Genomic DNA, 12,408 nt, shown 5'->3' on the forward strand with positions numbered 1-12,408 from the left:
ATATCCACATGATTCTGTCTATACATAGGCAAATCATAGCTGGTCGAGCTCTAGTGAACTGAGAAGATGAAATGTTGCAATTCAACTTCTATTGGGCTCATGTGCTGGGCCTCTCTTTTCGTTTGAATATGTATTTTGGGCAACTATTGTTGATGTGTCGTTTAGGAATCCACCAGTTTTCATTACATTGATGGACATATATACGTGACCGAACTGACTAGTATTGATCACGGGCGAGTCTAGGATCCATTGAAGGGAAAATCTGGGAAACAAAAAATTTCGTAGTTGGTAGATTTCTGTAGTTCTTGGTAAACTTCTGATATCGTCGGTTAAAAAAAGGTATGACTGGTAACTTGATTGTCATATTAATCGTTAGTAACTTACTAATACTGTCAGATGTGGTTCTTTTGCTGAAGGAGGAAGAAGCCTTGAATATTAGAGCTATGCCTATTTGTCCAAGAGCAGGTGATGATAAACTTATATGGTCCCGTACAAAAACTGGGCTTTTCTGTAAAGACTGGGTACTGGTTTATCCAGAGGAGGAAAGATAGATGCATTACAGATCAGCCATCCTCATCCCATGTAGATGATAAGCAGCTTTGGCAACTCATTTGAAAAAACTGATTGACCTCCAAAGATTCAACATGTTTGCAGGAGAAAATGTACTAATGCAATAGCAGCTCTTGGTTATTTGTTTAGAAGGAGGATTAGCAGAACAACTAAGTGTCCTTTTTGTTCTCATGAAGAGTCTATTGGATATGCCCTGCTTTTTTTTGTGATTGGACTAATAGTGTATGGCTTGGAAGTTTGGCTTGTGTGTTGAATAAAGGTCATGTTACTCCATTTGTTGACAGGCTGTTGCATGAGTATTTGAATTTTAGGAGTGTAGAGACGAAGTGGGAGTTTATGACCAGGGTGTTGCTGACTTGTTGGTACATCTGGAAGGGGAGATGGGAAGCTGTTTTTCAACGTAGGGTACTTGATCCTTATGCAGTGTACTGTATGAGTTCTTTCAGGTTAAACATGAGAGCGATAAGAAGAGAAGCCCCCCTGCCTTGGCTCGTGGCATGGTTCCGAGGTACTGGCAGAAACCGAAAGTGGTTATGTCAAAATCAATTGTGATTGTGCACTTGATGAAGCTGGGAATATATTCGATAATAAAAAAGCTGGGAATATAGCAAGGATTGGCTGTATAGCACGAAATGAGTTTGGTAATGTTGTAGGGTGGCCGGACATATTTAATTGAGAAAACAAATGAAATTTGGAAAGATTTGAACTCATGATCTTCTGCTATGATATAATGTGAGATTTTGTAGTGATTTATGATTTAAATATTCAAACATTAACAACGGAGACTAATTATGAAGTGGTTTTTTCCCTTGCCAGGAAGACCGAGTAGTAGGCGGAAGGCGAAGCCAATTGTATTAGAAATCTCCAGCTTGTGTGGCCACTGTGAAATGGAGCTTAGCTCAAGACAAGCCAATGAAGTAGCCTATCTGTTGTTAGTCAATGCTAAAAGGGAGATACGGCCTTCTTATCAGATCAAGTAAGAGGCAAGCGTGATCAAGGAATATTGCGGAAGATTTGCTAAAGATTTACATTCTGTTTTTCGACTATTTGGTGTATCTCTTATCATTAATTAGAATTTTCTATTTATAGTTAGCATAATATCTGGTATATCTTACATAATTAGTTACAGATATTTAGTAAATCTCCGTTGAGCAATACCTTGTATAAATATTTGTACTGTACGATAATCAATACAAGCAATTGCGATTTTCTCATGGTATCGGAGTAAGGAGTTTTAAACACAATTTGACCCACATTGTTTGTGATATGGCCAAGGAAGCATCATTTGCAAAGAAGGTGATCGGCTCTTTCTAACTGTATTATCTCAACACCTTCAACAATCCCGGAAGCGTACTCATTTCATGCGTGTTGGCCCGGGATAATTAGGCAACATGATTGAAGACAATGAGATGCACATTGTGGGTGAAAAACAAACTTGGGTTTATCAACATATCGTTAGAGAAGCTGGATCCGACATCACTTGAATCTAATGACTGGGACATTTGTAATTCCATAGTAGTTTCATAGATTTTCAATTCCCTCGACAAGAGTCTATAGGGAAGCATGGCATATGCAGAGGAAGCAAAGGTAATGTGAAACGAGGTGAAGGAGAGATTGGCCTAGGTAACGAACCTTGCATCTATGAGATCAAAACTGAGATTGGGCTGCTACAGCAAGGAGGACTCTTGGTGATGGAATATTACACCAAATTGAAGGTCTTACGGGATGAACTCTATGACTATGATAACGCCTTAGAACGTACTTGTGTAGCAGTCACAAAGTACGCAAAGAAGGAGGTGGAGAAAATCCACTAGTTTCTTGTGGTCCTCAATGCTGAAATCTATGGGAATGTTTGTTTTCAAATTCTCAACCTTGAACCACTTATGTCTCTCGGTAAGGTTTATTTTACGATTGCACAGGAGAAGCGTCAACAATTAATTGTCCGGGGGAGGGAAGAGAAGATTGAGGGTGATGCTTTCTCGGTTGGAAGAGGAGGCACTAGGAAAGTACTATTCGAGAAACCTAAATGTGACCACTGTGGGAAAGTCGAGTACGAGAAAAGTCATTGCTTGGAGTTGATTGGATATCCTCAAAATTGGGAGCCTAGGCGAGGTGGAAAGGCACACACAGGGAATACTCCCGTAGCAGCCATACACTTTGCACAAACAAGTAGCGACAATTTTGGCACTGTTGTAAATAGCAATCAAGGAGGTCCAAAGGGTATCGAGACAACAACAACAATAAGCAGTAATCAATATCAGCATTTGGTTAGTTTGCTCACGGCAATGAAATCGCCACTTCTAATGAACAACTCTTAGCTAAGCTCTATTGGCCCAATGATCTTTCCATGAATTCGATTATCCATAGTGGAGCCTTTAAACATATGACGGGGCAGGTTTTTCTTTTAAACCAATCAAGGAATGTCAAGGGGGCATATCCCATAAGAACTCCCAGTGGAAAAGTGACTCATGCCACCAAAATAGGAGATGTTTATTTAAGTCTTGATTTTATTTTGCATGATGTGCTATATGTCCCAAACTTTAAGCGTAATTTTATTTATGTCGGAAAGTTGAGTTCGAGTTTGCAATGCTTGGTAATGTTATTCTCCTCTCGATCTAGCCTCGAAGAGATCGATTGGAATGGGTATGTTTGAGAAGAGGTTTATTATCTTGGACGAATGTGCACTCATTTAGCTTTTTCAGTAGTCAAGGGACTAAATATTGACATCTGACGTCAATGATTGGGGCACCCATCACGACAAGCTTTGAATTTGATCACCGATACTGAGATAAATAAAGAAAGAATTGATTTTGTGATGTATGTTGTTGTGCAAAACAAACCGGCTCATCACTTCCTTTAAGTAACAATAAAGTCGGTGAAATTTTTTATTTGTTGCATTGTGATGTTTGGGGGCTATATCAGATAGGGTACCCCTCGGCTACACATTATTTTTTAACGAGAAAATTACCAAAAAAAATCCTAAACCTTTTTTTTTGCTAATTAAGTCCTAAACCTTTCGCATTTATTTCAATTCAGTCCATCAAGCCAATTTTGATTGGAAATTGTTGACATGAACATCAGCCATCCTACATGACGTGGTCGTCGCCGATTTGAACAGTTTTTAACAATATATTTTTGAATTTTTTTTATTTCTTTCTCTTTCTTTTTATTTTCTTCATTCTTCTTTTGGCTGGCGAGGGCGAGCCTCGCCGCCCCTGGTGAGGTTGAACCTCCCCAGGGGCAAGCGACGCTCTCTCCGGCGACTAGCTATAGGAAGAAGGAAGAAAAAAAAGACAAAGAAAGAAAAGAAAAAAAAGGAAAAAGAAATAAAAATTCAAAAAAATTTAAAATATTCCACGTCAATGCCACGTAGGATGACCGACGTCTAAGTGAGCGATTTCTGGCCAAAATTGGCCGGATGGACTGAATTGGCACAAATGCAAAATGTTTAGTACTCATTTGGTAAAAAAAGGTTTAGAACTGAATTGGTACAATTGCAATAGGATTATGATTTTTTTTGGTAATTTTCCCATTGTTTAACTATTGTTGATGATTATAGTCAAGCAATTTGGGTCTATTTGATGAAGAAAAAAATCAGAGACATACAAATTCTTCACGAATTTTTATTATATGATAAAAACCCAATTTGGTCGAGTAGTTAAAATTATTTGGAGTGATAACGGCTGTGAATTTCTTTTTAGTTTCATGAAGGATTTTTTTTATAAAAGTAAAGTCATGTATTGGACATCATGCACCTACATGTTACAGCAAAATGGGCGGGTTGAAAGAAAACATCAACACATTCTCAATGTAACGAGGGCACTTTGTTTTCAAGCGAATTTACCAATTTGGTTTTGGGGAGAATGCATATTAATTGTAGCTTATTTAATCAATTATAATCATACTTCGTTATTATTTGGAAAACACCTTTCGAGCTTCTGTTTGGGAAAACCTCGAATTATAGTCATTTGCGAGTTTTCGGTGCATTGTGCTATGCTCACAAACCATCAAAGGGCAAAGATAAATTTTAAGAAATGGCATGCAAGTGTGTATTTTTGGTTATCCATATGATACGAAGGGTTGGAAAGTTTTTGATTTGGAAACTGAAGAATTATTGATATTTTGTGATGTTGTTTTCTATGAAGATAATTTTTCGTTTGCTCAGCAACTTGCACACGAGAATCAAACCTCTCTTCCTCTCTTGACACCAACTCGTGAGCTAGACTTTTTTGATGGTGAGCGGAATCAACCTCATCAGGAGGAAGAAAGGTTGCCAACCCAAGTTCATGAAGAAAATGCGATGCATGATTGTGACAATGCGGTCCAAGTAAAAGAGAGCGAATAGCCTAATGACTAAATTTCAATCCCAACTTGCCCTGCACGACAGAAAAGACAACCGACCATCTTCGAAATTATGTGTGCAATATGGTCCAACCGAAGATCCCAACTCCACGTCCCAATCCATTGATATTTTTAGGTACGGTCTATCCAGTTGAGAAGTTTATTTCTTATGAACGATTTATTGAGCCTCACATCGCTTTTTTTGCAGCTGTTAATTCTGATATCGAGTCTAGAAATTACACCGAGGCTATTAAAAATCCTTTGTGGAAAGAAGAGGTGGTGACAAAAATGAAGGCACTCGAAGATAATATGACTTGGACTCTGGCAACTTTGCCAGATGATGATAAACCCATAGGATACAAGTGGGTATATAAAATCAATCGTCAAGCTGACAAAAGTATTGAACGATATAAAGCTTGTCTTGTCACTAAGGGATTCACCCAGATAAAGGATGTGGATTTCCATGAAACCTTCGCACTAGTGACTAATTTAGTCACTGTACATTGTCTTCTTGCAGTTGCATTGGTTTCTAATTAGGAGTTTCATCATATGGACGCCAACAATGTATTTTTACATGGCGACTTGGATGAGGAAGTTAATATGAAGCTTCCATAAGGTTTCTCAACAATGGGCTCGAATTGTGTATATGAACTATAAAAGTCCTTATATGGTCTTCTACAGGTATCTCGAAACTGGTTTTCAAAATTCTCTAATGCATTGAGCGAGTATGGTTTTGATCAATCATTAGCAGATTACTCGTTATTCACATATTCCCGTGGCAGTACTTTTTTAGCCGTGTTGCTGTATGTTGATGATCTCATCTTGGCAAGCAATAATTCATAACAATGTGCAGCATTGAAACGATATCTTGATGAGCGTTTTCATATCAAGGATATTGGTCAATTAAAGTACTTTTTGGGAATTGAGGTGATGCGGGAGACTTTGAGGTTATTTATGCGCTATAGAAATTATATACTTGACATCCTATCGTAATGCGACATGCTAGTGGTTAAACTAGGGACTTCTTCGATGGAGCAACAACACCGGTTAGCTACAACAACTAGACCTGCCATGACAGACCCAAATCTCTATCGTCAATTAGTGGGACGTCTACTTTATCACTCTCACTCGGCCTGAATTATGTTATCCAGTCTACAAACTTTCCAACTTCATGCAGGAAACAAAGGAGTACTAGTGGGAAGCCTCTATATGAGTTTTTCGATATCGCAACAAAAGCCCTTGGACAAGGGATTTAGTTATCGTTCTCGACTTCACTTCACTTGACTGCCTTTTGTGACTCCAATTGGGCAAGTTGCCCAATCACTCGGCAATCAATTACCAGTTACTTTATCATGCTCGAGGGTTTTCCCATGTCTTGGAGAACCAAGAAGTAGACCATAGTTTCTCGTCCCTCTACTGAAGCTAAATATCGCATCATGGCAATTGCCATTAGTGAACTGATTTGGTTGCACACTTTATTGGTGTCCCTTAGGGTATTGCACGATAAACTGATGAGTCTTTATTATGACAACCAAGCTGCCTTATACATCGCAGCAAACCCGGTATTTCACGAACGGACTAAGCACATCAAGGTTGACAACCATTTTATTTGTGAAAATTTATAGTCGGGCATCATTAGAACCAAGCATGTAGTTACTAGACTTCAACTGGTAGACATCTTTACCAAGGCACTGGTCTAAGATTGATTTACATCTCTCGTCAGCAAGTTGGGCATCCATGATCTCCGTGCACCAACTTGAGGGGGGTATTACGGAAGATTTGTTAAAGATTACGTCCTATTTTTCTAATAGATGGTGTATTTCTTATCATTAGTTAGGACTTACCTTTTATTTTTTAGTTAGCTTAGCATTTGGTATATTTTTTAGTTAGAAATATTTAGTAGATCTTTTCTTTTCATAATCTGTTAAACAATACATTATATAAATATTTCCATGTACGATGAGCAGTACAAGCAATTGCGATTTTCTCAGGAAGAGTTAACTTATAACTTGGGAGCTCGATCGTGAATCGTGTTGTGATAGAGTCAATTTGAATTCGGTATTGCTAATTGTTGGGAGTGCGCAGCACAAACCTGATACCTTTATCGCAAAGGAGAGCCCAAGTTCAAGTTCGTCAACATATCCAATTGAAATTATGTTCACTTAAAATTTTAAGCCATTGGATTGTGGATCAATTAAGATATATTAATTGCTCAAGACCACACTAATTTTCTGATGTGAGACTTTTTGACACAACTTCCACGTGCATTTCAAAAATCTCACCCTCACGTGTGAGCTCAGTGTTAGGTATGCTTCTCATCAATTCTGGTATCTTTATGCATCAACTTATTTCAACTTGAATCTCCAATGTGCATCTTCATTCCTAGTTTCTTTCTCCAGATCGAACCATGAAAGCTACCATGAGACCGCGTTGCTACACCACAATGCACACCTACCCGGAAACTGCGTTGATCACTAGATTCTTTCCTTGAAATATTCATCAAACAACGGAATATATTAGGGCTCCACCAATCTACCATTGGCTCTTATATCATATGTTGGGAGCGTGTAACAGAAATCCGATACCTTCACCTGGGGAGATCGCAAGAGAGAGCCCAAGTCCAAATTTGTCAACATATTCAGTTGGACTCTCTTTTACTCAAAAACTTAAGTCAATGAGTTATGGACCGATTAAGATATATAAACTGCTCGACACCACACCAATTCTTCGATGTAGGACTTCCTAACACAACTTACACATGGATATCAACAGTCTCCCTCTCACGTGTGAGCTCAGTGTTAAGTCTGCTCCTCCTCCATTGTGGTATCCTTCCGCATCAACTTATCTTAACTTGAATCTTCAGCATCGGACTATTATTGAGATTTACGTGTGAGTTGTGTTAGAAATTCTAACATCAGAGAATCGGTGTGGTGTTGAGCAGTTAAGTACCCTAGTTGACTCATAACTCATCTGTTTAAGCTTTTGAGTGAAGTTGGATCCTACTGGGTATGTTGATGGGCTCGGACTTGAGCTCCTTCTTGGTGATTTCCTCAGGTGAAAGTAGTGGGCTTATACTGCGTGCTCCCAACACCAAAAAGCTGTGAAATTCATTTTCGTGTCTTGAGAGTGAGCTCCCGATAAATTAAAATTGTCGTCTAGTCTCGCTCTATTAAATCATATCAATTGGGGGTCTTAGAGTTTGAAACACTTCCTATAACGAGAAAACAACAATGATTAGATCGAGTAAGGGGAAGAAGGCTTTCGTATTTTCATCGGGACGCATTTATTTTTATTCATCATGCGTCGTGGATGCTCAAATAATGTCAATGTGTCAATTCGGAGAAAGGAAAAACATAGGAAAAAGCATCATAAAAACAATTGATTTTATTGCATGAATATTCCCAAAGAGAGCTCCAGACGCATCTATTTTTTTTTATCTTTCAAAGGTTCGGTCTCTCTTTCCCGTTTGACTTCTCATGTGGTTTTAACAAACATGTATTGCTTTTTTGCATGGACCAAAAATGATGGCCTCATCATATCTCAATGACCCCTCAAGGGTACGAAGAAGAGAACCAGACAATGCACAATATGCGTGAGAATCTCTCTCTCTCTCTCTCATCTGCATGAAGAAGAAGGAGAATGTGATGGAAAAGACGCAGCTCCTTGAAGAGTAGTAGAGGGTATGGACAGGAACCACACATTCATGGGCTAAAAGTATATGCGCAATGTCGCCAATTGTGATAAGGTGCATATGGTCAGCCACTTTCAAAGCTCTCTCACTTATACTCTAGAGTAATCAGAGACAAGATCATGTTAGAGACGTATATATCTCTCATCTGAGCGCACCAAACAACCTCTCCACACATTCTTAAATATTGGCGAGTTTTCTCGATCGCCTGAGAGACATATACTTGCTCATAACGTGATATTAATCAGGAGATCACTTCGGAATTGTTTTAAACCCGATACTGTCTCCTTCTCTCCTCGGTTTTGTCAAACGGCTTCAATTTACCAAACCAATTAGGTCATCGTTTCCGTGGTATGACTTGGAGCATTACCCTTGCTGGTTCCTTCCGCAATTGACTTTTCTCATGCCACATGGCTTTAGATCGTCGATGTATTATACATGCGAGATTCATCATGGAAAAACAAATATCTAAGTTTCGAAGTATACTCAAAACTCTTGTGCAATTGTTATGTAGGGTCTTGATCGTATACAAATCGCACTAAATTGTTCGAAGTCATGCATACCACGAAAAGCAAAGCTCTGTGACACAAGCTAGGTCAGCTATTATCTCGCCCGGTGCATATTTTTGCTGACTAGTGTAGATGCAAAAGGATATACTCAAGAAAAGAGTGAATAGGAACCATATCTTCACACTCATCATAAAAGGGTTTTTACCCACTACTGTTCATATATATGCTAGTACCAGTTTATGATCATTGATGTTGTAGAGAAGGAACTTTTACAATGCCACAGCTGTTGGTGGAGTTGTCCTTTACAACAAAAGCAAAAGGAAGAAAGTAAACAAAGAAAAGGAAAAGGCTATCCATTTACCTTGGGGGAGGTTTGACATTTTGAAACTGAAAAATGACCAGAAAAGAAGAACTTAGTGGGTGTGATGGCTATGGCGCCGTGCAGAGCTGTGAGCTGTGGACCAGAATAGCTTGGGAAAAAAAGATTTGATTCTTAAAATTTAATCCTTTTTTTTGGACGTGTCCTACTCCTCCGCATAACTTTTCCTTTGCGGGTATCTTCAAACTAAAGCGAGAGATTCCAGCGGGACCCGCCCCAGTCAAAAAGCAGTCTTTGCTGACATGCCCATGTGTCAAAAGTCAAACTCCTTTGCCACGAACGTCATGTAATTATTATCTGAACTCATTTTACGAAACAGATTACGTTATGAGAAACTATAGTATAGTCGGGGTAAGTTCATTAAAAAGATCATATTTCATACTATATATTTTCCTATTGCAGTAAATTCTGTAACACATTGCCATTGGATGAGTTCATATGAGATTTTGTCTTTGGAGATGCGAGCAAAGAATCTAAAACTAGAAATTGCTAAACAATGCAATAGAGAAAAGATAAGGACCTGTTTAGTAATGTTTCTATTTATCTATTTTTCTGTTCTTTTATTTTTCGGAACAGAAAAAAAACAGAAATCCATTTAGTAAACATCAGTTAGTTTTTTTGTTCCCCGGAACAGAAAAGTGATCAAGGAATAGATTTGGAACAGAAATAAGAAGTAAAAAAATCTATTTTTCTATTTTTGGAACAAAAAAAGAAACAATAGAGAAACAAGATCAGCGCTCCCTCTTCAAAAAGATATTCTCATACCAAACCCTAAAACCCCAAATCCTAAATCCTAAAACCCTAAACCCCAAAATCCTAAATCTTAACCTTCAAACCCTAAACCCAAAAACCTTAAACCTCAATACCCAAACCTAAAACCCATAACACTAAAATGAAAAACCCGATACCCTAAACCCCAAAACCCCAAACCCCAAACCCCAAAACCCAAAACCCAAACCCTAAACCTTATAAACCCTAAATCATAAACCCGAAACCCGAAACATTAAACCCTAAACCCCAAAACTTCAAACCCGAAACCCTAAAACCTAAACCCTAAAATCGTAATTCGAAACCCTAAATCCTAAAACGTTAAACCACGAAATCCCGAATCCGAAACCATAAATCCGAAACCCTAAACTATAAACCCTAAACCCTATACCTTAAATCCCAAACCCCAATACCCAAAACCCAAATCTATAAAACCCTAAACCCTAAACCACTAAACCCCAAACCCTAAAACCCCAAAACAAAAACTCGAAACGCTAAACCTAAAACCCCAAACCCGAAACTCTAAAACCTAAACCCCAAACCCTAAATCATAAAATCCAATATCTAAAACCCAGAACACGAAACCCTAAACCTCAAAATCGAAATCCTAAAACCCTAACCCCTAACCCCAAATCCTAAAATCCTAAAATCTTATACCATAAACTGCAATTTTCTCGACCACCACCCGATATTTGATTTGTCTATAAGGAGTAATTTTCTTTATGATTATATTAAGGTCATCCAATTCTATATCATAATATATTACTATTCTATTTCTAGTCTTTTATCCAAACATGAATTGTTAAGTCCCCTAAACTGCAATTTCCTCGACCACCACTCGGTATTTATTTTGTCTATAAGGAGTAATTTTCTTTATGATTGTATTAAGGTCATCTAATTCTATATCATAATATTCTTATTCTATTTCTAGTCCAATTTTATCCAAACATGAATTGTTAAGTTTCAACCGATAATTTTATAATTAAATGAAAAAATTGGGAGTAGAAATTTTTAATGTCCTACCAAACGCATTTATGTTCTTTTTATATTTCGGGAATAGAAATTTTTTACAGTTACTAAACGCGTTTATTTGCTCAGAAACTTGCCTAGGGAATAGAAATAGAAAAAACCATTTTTGAAAAGAAATTATTTCTAGGAAAATAAACGTTAAAAAACAGACCCTAAGCTACTGTACACTGCAAGGGCTTAGAAGAGATAACCTTATCTGCTGTATGTTGGCTTTGTGTAAACTTTTGTTAGATCTTATCTCAAGTTTTTTCCGGCATGAATTAGCCGACCCTTATGTCTTGTCAGTTGATGTGGCACGATGAATATGTGCTGTACCTGCTTTCATCTCTTAAAGTTGATCTCAACTTGTCATCTCACATTTCAAAAAGCAAATATATCTTGCCTTCTATTGGAAAGAAACTCTGTCTGGTTTATCCTATATTTGGTAAAGTGGTGAGGTCAAAACCTTTTTTTTTTCACTGGGCTGTATTTCGTTTCCTCTCCGTTGGCTAAGAATTTTCAATGGGTATCTTTGACAGAGAATGGAATTCTTCAGGATTTGAGAACAAAATGAGCCATGTTAGAAGTACTTTCATCAAAACAAATCTATAAACTGACATGGGAAATTTCATTGGGCATTCGAAAAAGCTATATCACTAAATGCATAAGTGGAGTCACTTGTTTCTCTATACCCAAGTAAATTTGTCATACACTTACTAGACATGTCTAATAAGAAATTTCGGCATCTCGAACATTCTCAACATCCCAAATATGATACCCACCATATGTTTTACACACTTGTGTATAATGCATGACACCGACAGATTGTCATTGTGATTCCTGCATGCCCAAGTTAGCAATATGGGTACATTAATAATGCTCTAATTATTCTCTCATATCGGTCCAAGCGTTGAAAGTAACTGGCACTCTATCCATATTCACCTTGCCCTTCCAGTCCAAATCTTTTGCATCACCACCTCAACCGACCCACCGCCAACACACGCACACACACAGAGTTCAGACAAAACTAGATGGCCTTAAGGAATCATCTCTTTTAAGACCAACTTGGAAGCAATCTTTTTCGGTTTCCATGTTCTCCTACTATAAATACCCTCCACACTCCCCTTCTTCTTCCCCACGGGTCT

This window comes from Syzygium oleosum, unplaced genomic scaffold, assembly GCF_021117445.2.
Source record: "Syzygium oleosum isolate NSW1041296 unplaced genomic scaffold, Sole_v2.1 Sole_v2.08, whole genome shotgun sequence".
Classification (NCBI taxonomy): Eukaryota; Viridiplantae; Streptophyta; class Magnoliopsida; order Myrtales; family Myrtaceae; genus Syzygium; species Syzygium oleosum.